This window comes from Salvelinus namaycush, chromosome 3, assembly GCF_016432855.1.
Source record: "Salvelinus namaycush isolate Seneca chromosome 3, SaNama_1.0, whole genome shotgun sequence".
NCBI lineage: Eukaryota > Metazoa > Chordata > Actinopteri > Salmoniformes > Salmonidae > Salvelinus > Salvelinus namaycush.
The window spans coordinates 80,656,771-80,671,486 of NC_052309.1; positions in this window are offsets into that span (position 1 = coordinate 80,656,771).

Here is a 14,716-nt window from a genome sequence, read left to right on the forward strand (position 1 = left end):
CTATGGGCATGAAGCCACTGCATGTGTGTGTCCCCGTCTGTCTGTGTGTATTTGTTGTGCATCTGTGTGTGTCTCTGTGAGCGTGTTTCCTCATGATATCATCCCCTGTTCTTCTCTATCCCAAACGGCTCCTCCTCATAAAGTCCCTGCCTGACTTCCAGATCCTTGAATGTAAAACTCAGTCTCTTCATGTTCATGGTTGTGATTCAGCCTGTATCAATCATCTCTCTCATTACTGCGACCCAACCCACTCACTCCCCTCCCCAGAGTCCAGGGAGCTGGTTGAACCACCTACTAATCTCTGCACTTTGGGAGATAGGGCCTGTTCTCATGGGCCCCACAGCACTAGGAAAACCCTGTGTGCTCAATTCCATTTGCTTACTCTCTGCCCATCTTCAAAGACCCAGATAACTGAATATACCTTTTATTCATTTCAAGGCTTGGTAATTATTTTTTTCTCTCTCTCACCGTATAAATCCTGAGCAGGTCTTTGGAGAATTGGCTTGTGAATAAAGTGCTTTCATCTGCCGTATGTTTATTACTGTGTTATGTTATATATGTAGTATTACTGGGGTACTTTACTAATGATTCATATTCTCACTACATTTCTATTCATGTTATTTGATGAACAGTAAAAACTGATGTGCTTTTTATTCTGTTTCTGATTGCCGTTTTTTCTTGGGGACACTTGCGTTTTAGGTGAGTGAACTCATCTCCTATCACAGACTGGCAGAAGGAAAACGCCCGGAGGCCTTTTCATTAAAACAATTACGCTAATTACACTTTACTGGCTGTGGGGGAATGGAAATGCTTTTATTTTAAGACAGAGCGGGAGAGAAAAGAACAAACGTTTGAAAATAAAAAATGAAAAGGTTGGGGGGGAAGCACAGGGATATTCCCCCTCTATTTCTCTCTCCCCCTTCTCTCTTTCTCCCCCCTTCCCCCCACTTCTCTTCCGCTCAAATTATTACATATTTTTTATCTGTACATTTTAGACTGTGAGTAAAGAGAGTGATGTCATTAGTAGTGTTATTAGGTTCCCCATGTGTGTATAATCAGGGTCTTACAATCAGATCCAGGAGATAAAATCACAGCCTGCTAAAGCGTCTTAGCAGCAGTAAGATATCCATTATATCCAACAAATCTGAAGTAGGCCAGATTAGATTTCACACTTTTGACAGCTGGTCTTTTTTTGGGGCTTTTGAAGTCAAGTCACAGAGAGCATTGTCTGTATCTGTGTTCTTCTTCTGTAGGAGACATCTTTTTACATTGCTAGTTTCACCGTCACAATCAAAGCCCTAATATGAAAGAAACTCCTCTTACATCAACCAAACTGAAAAAAATTAACTCTTTGATGATTGCTAGACGCTAACTCTGCAGCGGTAGTCATGGGATCAAGTTATGCAGAGACTTACTCAGGATTGCATGGTTTTAGAAACTCCAAAGTATCACTGTTGAAGAGCCTCCTCGAAGCAATTAGCCATATGTAACCATTATGTGCTGGCTGTATCCTGGCCCTGGCCATCCATTCCCAGTGCTACACTGTCCCACCTCCCCTCTATCAGTAAATCAGGTAGTAAATATGTTTGACTGGATGAACCCTGTGGTGAGCCATTTGGCCTAAAACGCCTGTATACTTTATGTGCTATCTGGCTATAGTAAGTGAGCATCACTTGGCTGTGACATAAACCATCCGGTCTCCAACACATACGGTTTACCATGGATTATGGGTACGATTTGGCTTTTTTCTCTCTCCCTCTTGCTCTTTCTCTCTGGTCGTTGGTCCATGATGTTGGTCCGTTGTGTGCTCTGTGGCAATCCAGGAGAGGGCTGCTCAGGCAGGCAGGTCTGGATGGATCCACGTTGCTCAGCTTCACATAGGAAGTGCAGCAGCAGCACTGTTCACGGTTCACATGAGAGAGAGAGAGAGAGAGAGAGAGAGAGAGAGAGAGAGAGAGAGAGAGAGAGAGAGAGAGAGAGAGAGAGAGAGAGAGAGAGAGAGAGAGAGAGAGAGAGAGAGAGAGAGAGAGAGAGAGAGAGAGAGAGAGAGAGAGAGAGAGAGAGAGAGAGAGAGAGAGAGAGAGAGAGAGAGAGAGAGAGAGAGAGAGAGAGAGAGAGAGAGAGAGAGAGAGAGAGACTGCATGCTATAAGCCAGGAGCCCAGGGGGAGGAGTTAGACAGACAGGTCAGTATGTTCTTGCGTAACACTTGAGAAGAGTCAAGGTGCAGGGAGAAATTAGGGGAGGATTGGGAACACAGACATAATCATGCTTAGCTCACATGGCAGGTAGACAGCAGAAGGCATACTCTCACACTTATGCAAACCGGCTTACATGCTCACTCTAACACTCCTGGAGACATTTTCACATGCTCACCAACACACAACTGTCACTTGCCGATTTCTTGCACACGCTTACACAAACACACTCACACACTAGTTGACTGGATGAAATAGCAACACAGTGCCGATATGGAGGGAGCGAGAGAGAGGGGGGAGGATGCAGCAGTTTTGAAAGAACGTTTGGCTCAATTCAAATAGTTGCCATGGTTTCAAGATGTTTCCATGGAAACACAAGCTGCCAATAAAATGAATTTGAACTGAATCTTTGCAGGGAGATGGCAGGAAGGTGAGAGACGGGTAGGGGAGAGGACGGCAACAAGGGGGAAAGAGAGAGGGGTACTACAGATCCCCAGACAGACTGAGCCCCTATGAATACAACAGTCACTTCACCGGGTTGAGGTTGTGGATGTAGGGGCAAGGGCGGAGGTGGGGTGGGAGTTTCAGGTAACAAGGAGGAGGAGAAAAACAAAAACAAGGCACGCTATGGAAGCAAAGGGGGTTAGAGCGGACTATTTTAGGCCACCGGTTGTCATAGTAACAGTGGCCTCACAGCAGAGGTGTGTGTGAGATGTGAGGGTGTGTGTGTGTGTGATGTGAGGGTGTACAATCATGATGTCCCATGCTTTAACGGCTCCTCTAAGTACAGAACAAGGCCTTTAATGTCTACTCAGTCAGTCAGCATGTCTGCTTTCGTTCCCCATGCTCTTTGCATCTTCCTCCCTCACTCTCTCTTTTCTCTGTCTCACTATACCTCTCCCTGCTTCCACTTCTTTCTCTCTCTCACTGTCTCTCTACCTCTCCTTCTCTCTGAAGGACAGAGGTATTCCCACATTTCTCGGTCGCCATGGTAACGCTGCAGCAAGCAAGAAAGAGAGGCCGCAAGAGGAAGGGGGAGTGGAGACGAGGCTGGGGATGTGTGAACAATGCTAATGCTACTTCACTGATCATTGATTGTGTACCCCCCCTTCTCTCTCGCTCTCTCTTTCCTTCTTTCCACCTCTTTGTATCCTCATTACTCTCTTCATCTCACTGTGTCTCTCTCCCTGTGGTTTTAAAAGCCAATCTTTAAATAGTGCTGTCATTGTTATCATTATCATTATTGGGTCATTTAGCAGACGTCTGTATCCAGGGCAACGTGGAGAAGTGACATTGGTTCCTTGGTTAATACAAATATAGACAGAATCCATCAATATCTCTAGGAGTCATTATCAGTCTAATGGTGAAACTCTTCCTGTCCCATCCCACTGTACATAACGCCATCTCATTACACCACTCCCACCAGTCCAGGAGTAAACAGGCGTGTGTGTGTGTGTGTGACCTCAGGGGGTGTAAACAGTGATGCTAATGCGCTAATGCTAGCAGGGCAAGCATAGCATATCACACACCAGTAGCAGCAGAGGCCCCTGGGCCTGCGGGAGCAGACAGCCAGGCAGGCAGGTATACAGCCATCCATCCAGGCAGGTATACAGGCAGGCAGGCAGTCAGGTATACAGGCAACCAGCCAGGCAGGCAGGTATACAGGCAGCCAGGCAGGCAGGTATACAGGCAGCCAGCCAGCCAGGCAGGCAGGTATACAGGTAGGGAGCCAGCCAAGCAGGTATACAGGCAGGCAGCCAGTCAAGCAGGTAAGTAAACAGGCAGGCAGGTATACAGGTAGGGAGCCAGGCAGGCATGTATGCAGGCAGCCAGGCAGGCAGGTATACAGACAGCCAGGTATACAGGCAGGCAGGCTTACAGGCAGCCAGGCAGGCAGGTTTACAGGCACACAGCCAGGAAGGCAGGTATACAGGCAGCCAGCTGCAGCAGAACCTGTCTAAGAGGGCTGAAGCTGACTCAATACACCAGGTAGTGGAGTGAAGTAAATAAGAGCCAGTCTCTCAGGATGCTTCACACAGGTGTCCACCGCTGCAGGCTCCACTAGTGGCTTTACGTCCTGTAGTTAGTTAGCCTACCTGCTGTTCTCTCACACTCAGGCACACACACACACACACACACACACACACACACACACACACACACACACACACACACACACACACACACACACACACACACACACACACACAGTCTTCCAGGACCACATTGTCTGCTGCCTGTCATTACTCTGCAGCTAATCGATGGATTGAAGGTATTGATTAGAGGTTCACCTCTCCACCTCCACCTCACCATGGCTCCACAGCCTCAGTCACTCACTGGTGCAACTCTTTCAACCAGTTGACACTGAACCTTTTGATCTGCTGTGTACAGAGAGATTGCCTACCCTCAGTACATACAGTGTATAATGCAGCCCAGCCACACTGTATACTGTATCTGCATGTCAATCACCACAGTAAATTACACTGTGTGCAGCAATCCACTCACTGTTAATTCACCATTTGTGTGTTTGTTTATGCTGTATCTACGTTGATCTAGCCAATAAGTCGTCTCATCCATGTCAATCATCACTAATGTATAGGAAATCTGTGTGCGCCGGTACCCATAATTCTACAGGGCGTGCGACAAGCCGTCGTTTGTCGATTGCATGTCTAGTGTAGAAATGAATGTGTTCATAGCCGGGTGTGTGTGTTCGGATGTTTACCAGTTGTTCTCTGTTCTAGTCTGGAATGCTGAATATGAGAGATAATTATCCTATCACACAGATAACAACAGTGTCAAGTCCTCTGTCGGCAACACTCCTCCGTGGTCTCCTCAGTCAGAGCCCTGTCTGTCACACGGCTTCAGGATTTGGGGAGCCATGGAAACAGACGTGTGGATGAGTAGCTGTCAGTGTCACTGGGGTCTGTGCTGAAGCCGTGTGTTCTGTCATACTGTGATGAAAGTCAACAGTCCGTACAACTCTTCCTGCCACCTACTTTCAAGGGCTCTTTACCACGTAGTCACAGTCACACACGCGTTGGCTGGTAGGTGTTGTGTTATGTTGATGACTCTGGCTGTGTGGCGTGGAGTGCAAACTGTGAACATATGTCTGCCTTCACATAAAAGACGTCTCTTCATGCATAGTTGTGCCTGAAATGTGGTCCCTTGATAAATTCCTATAGATATTGCATGTCATGTGTTCTCTTTTCTACATTTACTGGTATACGTTCTGTCAAAATTATATTTATAATATATGAACCTGTCGGAGCTGCATGTGGGTAGAAAACATGTAGCTTGTTGAGATGTGAATATATGAATGTGTTTGTACACTCTTAGAAAAAAGGGTTCCAAAAGGGTTATTCGGCTGTCGCCATAACTTGTTTTCGTTCCACATAGAACCCGTTTTGTGAAAAGGGTTCTACATGGAACCCAAAAGTGTACTACCTGGAACAAAACATTTTTCTTCAAAGGGTTCTCATATGGGGACAGCCGAAGAGCCCTTTTAAGTTCTAAATTGCACCTTTTTATCTAGGAGTGTATAAGCTTTTTTTCTAGGAGTGTGTGTGTGTTATATACTGTCCTGTATGTCCAGTCATCAGATATTGTGCTTGTACATTGTATGTGTCATGTGCTTGGTGTGTCATCTTGTCACCCCTCTCTCTCTCAGTCTCCTCTCACTCTCTCCTGCTCAATAAGTCCTCTCTCGACATCGATTACCCTCTTCCCCCACAGGAAAACAAACGTCCTTCCACAGGACAAACAGAGGAAAGTGAAAAGAGAGGGAGGAAAGGGAGAGAGGATAATTTAGCAAAAATACTGTAAACCTGATAAAATACCTAAACAGCTGTCCGTGCCACCCCGGAGGAAGGGAGGAGAGCAGGAGAGAGGTGAGAAAGAGGGGGACATTGAAAGGGTAGTTATGGGATAGATGATTACCCCCTGTCTCCAAGGTTACACTTTACAACTGTATCACCGCAGAGCGAGCAGGGAGGGAGGGAGGAGGGGGTGACATGGACAGTCCATCACAGGGGACTGAATTAAAGAAGGCAGAGGCACCTTCCTCTGATACTGACCTTCACATTGAGGATTAACGCTGGTCCTGACCTCCAGACTAAAACACCATGATACCTGCGTCACATTCAACATGGCTAACACTAACCATGACCAGCAGACCAGAAACGATGGGAAGGAGAGGGATGGTGAAAAATGGGTGATATGACAGACCTCAATAAGAGCGAGCAAGAGAAAACGCTTAGATTCCAGCCAACTGCAAGAATTGACCTTTAAAAAGCAAAAAAAAAAAGGAAACTTGTTTGCTTCTCTCTGTCCCCTCCTCCCTCTCAAATCGCTATCCATTTCCTCTGTGTCCTTACCTCCTCTCTCCTTATCTTCCATCAGTTTCTATTTTCCTTTGCGGTCTGCTCGGTTAAAACTCCTTCAAACCCGACAGAACCGATTCTCACCGCAGAATGAATAAGGAGCTAATGGTTGGAATGAGTAAAACACGTACTGCAAAGTTCAGTTCTATTACATACGAAGACCTGGATTTCACACAGTCCGTTTTTGATCTTAAATAAGTAGTCGCTGCTGTACCCTTGAGTCATGCAGATCCCACCATCAGAGAGCTGAAAATTATAACTGTTAGGATTGTTTTGCATAATCTATTCAGTGTGACCGTGTACTGCACCATACAGTAGGTAAGATGTATGCTATGGGAGTGATGTATAGCATCAGCAATTTGAAGGGCATGTTCACACACAAGACTCCCATGATTAAAATGCTTGTTAATGTTTTTTACTTACCTGGATTACTGCACATCTACAGATCCAGAGATAGATACAAGGAATACATGCAGACTCACAAGGGCATACTGAAGACGCATGCACAAGAAGCAACCCGCAAACAAATTTAAAATGATATGCTTAAATACACACATATGGATATGCACAGCACATACGGTATGCAAAGCAGGCCACTGGTTTTTAGCTATTTGTCTTCTCACACAAACACACAAACACACACCCTTGGGTTAGCCAAGAATTGTAACCCTGAGTCCGTAGCATTCAGAAGCTGACCCTTTGGCTAACCTCCAGTCCAGCCAGCACGAGAGCAGTGTATACCGCAGGCTAAAAACTGTGACACACACACAGACTCACACACACACAGACTCACATATACACACACACACACACAGACAGATGTCAGGCGGGCGCAGGCGGTGGTCAGCCATTAGGGTCAAAATACACACCCCGCAGCCAGCCAGTCCACAGCCATACTGTAGTGTCAAATCAGCTTTAACACACTGACATATCGCCTTGCCTTTTAAACACACACACACACACACACACACACGCACACAATGGTACACACACACTATGGTACACACACACTATGGTACACACACACACACACACACACACACACACACACACACACACACACACACACACACTATGGTACACACTAAAAAACAGATGCACTCAAAAGGAAAACAAATATTTGACATATGCATTGAAGAATTACATAGTTCAAACAAAAAACCCACACATATTTAAATCTTACATTTCAAATTCTAATTTCTATACACTGAGATTATACACACTCAATCAGATACAGATAAAGTCGGAAGTTTACATACACCTTAGCCAAATACATTTAAACTCACAATTCCTGACATTTAATCCTAGTAAAAATTCCCTGTCTTAGGTCAGTTAGGATCACCACTTTATTTTAAGAATGTGAATTGAATAATAGTAATAATATTAATAGTAATATAGTATAGTATAAATATAGTAATAATATTTGTCACGATCGTCGTAATGTGGAAGAGAGGAGGACCAAGGCGCAGCGTGATAGTAATACATTCTTCTATTTATTTACCGAAACGAAGAACACTTGACAAACTATACAAAAAACAACAAAACGAACGTGAAGCTATATACGAAAAGTGCAGACACAGGCAACTTACACATAGACAATAACCCAACGAAATCCCTAAAGAATATGGCTGCCTAAATAGGGTTCCCAATCAGAGACAATGATAAACAGCTGCCTCTAATTGAGAACCAATCTAGGCAACCATAGACATACAAAACACCTAGACTAGAAAACACCCCATAAACATACAAAACCCCTAGACAAGACAAAACACATAAATCCCCCATGTCACACCCTGACCTAACCAAAATAATAAAGAAAACAAAGATAACTAAGGCCAGGGCGTGACAATATTTCAGCTTTTATTTCTTTCATCACATCCCCAGTGGGTCAGAAGTTTACATACACTCAATTAGTATTTGGTAGCATTACCTTTAAATTGTTTAACTTGGGTATGTCACGGCCGTTTAAAGGAGTGGACCAAGGCGCAGCGTTTTGAGCGTACATACTTATTTATTTACCGATGTCGCCAACAAAAACACTAAATATCAAAACGACACGTGAAGCCAACGTAGTGCATCCAGGCAACTAACAAGGACAACTACCCACCAAAAAAGGACCAAGCAACGTGGGAACCAGGAGCAGTGCAATCTGGACTCATGGACATGGGAGGACATTCTAGACGGCAAGGGATCCTACACATGGGAGGAGATCCTGGCTGGTAGGGATCGCCTCCCATGGGAACAGGTGGAGGCAGCCAGGAGAGCGGAGGCAGCAGGAAAAGGGAACCGGCGTTACGAGGGAACACGGCTGGCAAGGAAGCCCGAGAGGCAACCCCAAAAATGTTTTGGGGGGGCACACGGGGAGTGTGGCTGAGTCAGGTAGGAGACCTGAGCCAACTCCCCGTGCTTACCGTGGCGGGCGTCGTATTGGTCAGGCACCGGTTTATGCGGTGGAGCGTACGGTGTTCCCAGTGCGCTACATCCCAGCTCCCCGCATCTGCCGGGCTAGGGTGAGGATCCAGCCAGGGCGGTTGGTGCCAGCCCTGCTCTCCAGACAGCCAGTGCGTCTCCTCGGGCCAGGATATCCTGCGTCGGCTCTGCGCACTGTGTCTCCCGTGTGTCTGCACAGCCCAGTGCGTCCTGTGCCTGCGCCCCGCAAGTGCCAGGGTAAAATCACCATCCAGCCAGGACGGGTTGTGCAGGTCCTTAGTTCGAGACCTCCAGTGCGCCTCCATGGCCCGGTCTATCCTGTGCCTCCTCCGAGGACCAGGCTGTCTCTCCGTCTCCTCCCTCCAGGTTCGCCTGTCTGTCCTGAGCTGCCAGAGCCGCCCGTCTGTCCTGAGCTGCCAGAGCCGCCCGTCTGTCCTGAGCTGCCAGAGCCGCCCGTCTGTCCTGAGCTGCCAGAGCCGCCCGTCTGTCCTGAGCTGCCAGAGCCGCCCGTCTGTCCTGAGCTGCCAGAGCCGCCCGTCTGTCCTGAGCTGCCAGAGCCGCCCGTCAGTCAGGAGCTGCCAGGAGCCGCCCGCCAGTCCGGAGCTGCCAGAGCCGCCCGCCAGTCCGGAGCTGCCAGAGCCGCCCGCCAGTCCGGAGCTGCCAGAGCCGCCCGCCAGTCCGGAGCTGCCAGAGCCGCCCGCCAGTCCGGAGCTGCCAGAGCCGCCCGCCTGCCCGGACCTGCCAGAGCCTCCCTCCTGCCCGGACCTGCCAGAGCCTCCCTCCTGCCCGGACCTGCCAGAGCCTCCCTCCTGCCCGGACCTGCCAGAGCCTCCCTCCTGCCCGGACCTGCCAGAGCCTCCCTCCTGCCCGGACCTGCCAGAGCCTCCCTCCTGCCCGGACCTGCCAGAGCCTCCCTCCTGCCCGGACCTGCCAGAGCCTCCCTCCTGCCCGGACCTGCCAGAGCCTCCCTCCTGCCCGGACCTGCCAGAGCCTCCCTCCTGCCCGGACCTGCCAGAGCCTCCCTCCTGCCCGGACCTGCCAGAGCCTCCCTCCTGCCCGGACCTGCCAGAGCCTCCCTCCTGCCCGGACCTGCCAGAGCCTCCCTCCTGCCCGGAGCTGCCAGAGCCTCCCTCCTGCCCGGAGCTGCCAGAGCCTCCCTCCTGCCCGGAGCTGCCAGAGCCTCCCTCCTGCCCGGAGCTGCCAGAGCCTCCCTCCTGCCCAGAGCTGCCAGAGTCTCCCTCCTGCCCGGAGCTGCCAGAGTCTCCCTCCAGCCCGGGGCCCACGGCGAGGGTCCCCGCTCTAGAGGCGCCACCAAAGTGGGTAAAGCCAGAGGTGGAGCGGGGTCTGCATCCCTCACCAGAGCCGCCACCGCGGGGAGATGCCCACCCAGACCCTCCCATATAGGTTTAGGTTTGCGGCCGGGAGTCCGCACCTTTGGGGGGGGGGGGGGGGGGGTACTGTTACGCCCTGACTTTAGTTATATTTGGTTTCTTTATTATTTGGTTAGGTCAGGGTGTGACAGGGTCAAACGTTTTGGGTAGCCTTCCACAAGCTTCCCACAATAAGTTGGGTGAATTTTGGCCCATTCCTCCTGACAGAGCTGGTGTAACCGAGTAAGGTTTGTAGACCTCCTTGCTCGCACATGCTTTTTCAGTTCTGCCCACAAATTTTCTATAGGATTGAGGTCAGGGCTTTGTGATGGCCACTCCAATACCTTGACTTTGTTGTCCTTAAGCCATTTTGCCACAACTTTGGAAGTATGCTTTGGGTCATTGTTCATTTGGAAGACCCATTTGCGACCAAGCTTTAACTTCCTGACTAATGTCTTGAGATGTTGCTTCAATATATCCACATAATTTTCCTACCTCATGATGCCATCTATTTTGTGAAGTGCACCAGTCCCTCCTGCAGCAAAGCACCCCCACAACATGATGCTGCCACCCCCGTGCTTCAGGGTTGGGATGGTGTTCTTCGGCTTGCAAGCGTCCTCCTTTTTCCTCCAAAGATAATGATGGTCATTATGGCCAAACAGTTTTATTTTTGTTTCAACAAACCAGAGGACATTTCTCCAAAAAGTACGACATTTGTCCCCATGTGCAGTTGCAAACCGTAGTCTGGCTTTTTTATGGCGGTTTTGGAGCAGTGGCTTCTTCCTTGCTGAGCGGCCTTTCAGGTTATGTCGATATAGAACTCGTTTTACTATGGATATAGATACTTTTGTACCTGTTTCCTCCAGCATCTTCACAAGGTCCTTGGCTGTTGTTCTGGGATTGATTTGCACTTTTCGCAGCAAAGTACATTCATCTCTAGGAGACAGAACACGTCTCCTTCCTGAGCGGTATGACGGCTGCGTGGTCCCATGGTGTTTATACTTGCGTACTAAGGATGAACCAGACTTGCAGAGGTCTACATTTTCTTTCTGAGGTCTTGGTTGATTTCTTTTGATTTTCCCATGATGTCAAGCAAAGAGGCACTGAGTTTGAAGGTAGGCCTTGAAATACATCCACAGGTACACCTCCAATTGACTCAAATTATGTCAATTAGCCTATCAGAAGCTTCTAAAGCCATGAGATCATTTTCTGGAATTTTCCAAGCTGTTTAAAGGCACAGTCAACTTAGTGTATGTAAACGTCTGACCCACTGGAATTGTGATACAGTGAATTGTAAGTTAAATAATCTGTCTGTCAACAATTGTTGGACAAATTACTTATGTCATGCACAACGTAGATGTCCTAACCGACTTGCCAACACTATAGTTTGTTAACAAGAAATTTGTAGAGTGGTTGAAAAACGAGGTTTTAATGACTCCAACCTAAGTGTATGTAAACTTCAGACTTCATCTGTACTCTCTCTGAGACATTCAAACTTCACTTGTCACTCAAAATAACGACCAGCATCTCAATGGGGATAATGTGAAAAAACAACGTCATTTTTATTCCATAAATGTCTCAGTATGGCACATGAACAGAGGTTGAATGGTCTGAAAAAGATTTGTCACGGAACCTTTAAGCAGAACAAATGACCCCTCCTCCACACACACGTGACATGTTTCCAGTGTTAATACACACACCCATGGTTAGAACAGGCTAGAACAGAGTCATAAGAAACAATCATGAGAACAACCATAGTCAATATTGCAGAAGAAAAGAAGAAGCAAACCAAAAGAGCAGATGGAGTCTATGTTTAATTAAACAGAGGGAAGGAAATATCTCAAGTGTTGGCTTGTTGTGGTGTTAATTTTCCCTTTTTTCCTGAGAGAGTGTTAGGGTTGAAGTAACGTGTGTGTGTGTATGTGTGTGTGTGTGTGTGTGTGTGTGTGTGTGTGTGTGTGTGTGTGTGTGTGTGTAACGTGTGTGTGTGTGTGTGTGTGTGTGTGTGTGTGTGTGTGTGTGTGTGTGTGTGTGTGTGTGTGTGTGTGTGTGTGTGTGTGTGACTCAGAGCGAGGCAGGGACAGGCAGGGACTGATGCTTTATCTACATTTCTGAGGGACAGGGTGATAAAAGGGAGACAAGGAGAAAGGGGGTAAGTCAGCCATGATCCTTTGCTTCCCGTGGGTGAGGATTGGAGTCATCGGCCCCTCCAGCACTGGTTGACATATAAGCACCGCAGCGTTCCCCCTCATGTCCCTCTCTCTTCTTCACACAACACACACACACACACACACACACACACACGTTACATGCTCTTACACACGCTGCACATACATGCTCTTATACCCAAGCACACCGCACACACTCAAACGCACAACTGTGCACAAGCACATGGGAATGCATGCACACATATAGCCAGGCACACACACTCGTACACACACAGATATACACAAATACAGTGTATATACACACAGATACAGTGTAGCCTACCCAGGCCAGTACCCAGACAGGATAAGGAGTGACAGGACGTCTCAGTGTCCTCTGACAGTCAACCTCATCGCTCATTCCTCCTGCTTCTCTGTCTCTCTGTCTCTCTGTCTCTCTGTCTCTCTGTCTCTCTGTCTCTCTGTCTCTCTGTCTCTCTGTCTCTCTGTCTGTGAGAGGGAGTTGTCTGCCTGAGGGGAAAAGGGTTGTTCTGTGGTGAGTGAGGTATACACTGTGGGCGACCATGTTGGATATATGAGGTAAAGCACAGGAGGCTGCTGAGGGGAGGACGACTCATAATAATGTCTGGAACGGAGCAAATGGAATGGCATCAAACACCTGGAAACCATGTGTTTGATGTATTTGATAATTCCCTGATTCCGCTCCAGCCATTACCACGAGCCCGTCCTCCCCATTTAAGATGCCACCAACCTCCTGTGAGGTAAATGTATGGTAAACACGAGGTAAACGTGTTAAGTAACACCAGGGTTTGAGGCCATTAGAAGCCACACTCTGCCAGCTGGTGGCTGATGGTGTGGAGCGAGGTAAAAATAAAGTATCAAAGGGGGGTGTCAGAGACAGAGGTTGAAGGAGACCAGCCTGAATAAATACATCAGCACCAATGAGGACAGCAGCACACCTCCCAAACTGACAGGGGGAGACAACGAGTTTTAAAAAATGTAAAAGTTAAAAGACAAAATCAATATCTCCAGTTAAAGGGCCTTATAAATTCATGTTGAAAGACCCCAAACACCAAATGACCTCAGGTTGCATCACTGATGATGTGTCCATGAGCATCAATAGATATATTCATTCAATGTACGCATTGATTCTTGAAGGATCTAACTTCTAAATGCCTCATGGGCTTAGTTCAACTGTTAGCTTGTTTTATTCCAATGTTTGTAAACAAAGTAAATGTAAACAAACACTGTATAGCCTTAAAACATAGTTAGAGCTAGAGTGTTGATATCATGGATGCGAGGTCAGTACTTGCATCCATAGCATTGTCTATGAATTTGAGAGTGGTTACATTGCCTATGAATTTGAGAGTGGTTACATTGTCTATGAACTTGAGAGTGGTTACATTGCCTATGAATTTGAGAGTGGTTACATTGCCTATGAACTTGAGAGTGGTTACATTGCCTATGAATTTGAGAGTGGTTACATTGCCTATGAACTTGAGAGGGATTACATTGCCTATGAATTTGAGAGGGGTTACATTGCCTATGAATTTGAAAGTGGTTACATTGCCTATGAACTTGAGAGGGGTTACATTGCCTATGAACTTGAGAGGGGCTACATTGCCTATGAATTTGAGAGTGGTTACATTGTTTCAGTAAAAGGCTGAGGGATTGGGCAATGGCGGGGAGGTGCTTTGTTAGAACTGAGGGTTGCCCCATTAAACTTGATTTCATATTGATGAATGTTTACTGCTACTCTGCTTCTCCCTTTCAAGTTGGTTCATTGCATTGATTCTGGAGGTAATATAATAGAACAATTCTATGCCATTTATCAAACGCTTTTAAGCGACTTAGTCAGGTCAGCCCTCAGACAGCCTGGTCCTCGGAGAGCTCCTCCAGCTCTACTCTGCTGCCTGGCTGACTAGGGAGGTTCTGACCACCAGTGTTGGCGTCTGGTTTGAACTTGACCCTGCATCACACTGGGTTGCTGACGCCGCTCTATCCCCACACATGGAAACGACTATCAACACATGATCCCCTGGCTGCGTATTCCTCTCACACCGTGGTTATTCTACACTGGCCCTCCATAGGATGCAGTGCAGCAGACCGCCATTTGCACTTCAAAGCTTTGTAATGTACGCTATGGCCGCCGCCCAGCTTCAAACAAACATCAGAG